Genomic DNA, 323 nt, shown 5'->3' on the forward strand with positions numbered 1-323 from the left:
ATCATCATCATCATCATCATCATCATCATCATCATCGACAGCATGACATCAGTGTTCAACACCGATGCTTCGCTGCCGTACAACCATGATTTATTTCAAAGCCTTATTGTAAAGAAAACAGTAAAGGTGAACAGGGAAGGGGCTTAGTGCTAGCTTAACACAATCATTCAGAGGTGCCTACACCTCCAGACGTTCACTCAGGCAAGCTGGTAGAAGCTGAACAACAAGATCGCCACTGACATCGGTTGGCAGACATATCTTGTAATGTCTCGAACCAGGCACAGAGAGGATCACGAGGTCCCCATCCTGGAAGGCGAGTAGCA

General features: G+C 46.4%; 1 protein-coding gene across 1 annotated transcript in view; it reads right to left on the bottom strand.

The window, feature by feature from the left end:
- The window catches only part of T265_01371 (hypothetical protein), a gene marked incomplete at both ends in the record, with an annotated part of 15,294 nt that overhangs the window by 807 nt on the left and 14,164 nt on the right, over positions 1 to 323 (bottom strand). The gene's annotated exons all lie outside the window — the stretch shown is intronic.

Source organism: Opisthorchis viverrini (genome assembly GCF_000715545.1).
Source record: "Opisthorchis viverrini unplaced genomic scaffold opera_v5_14, whole genome shotgun sequence".
NCBI classification, from domain to species: Eukaryota; Metazoa; Platyhelminthes; class Trematoda; order Opisthorchiida; family Opisthorchiidae; genus Opisthorchis; species Opisthorchis viverrini.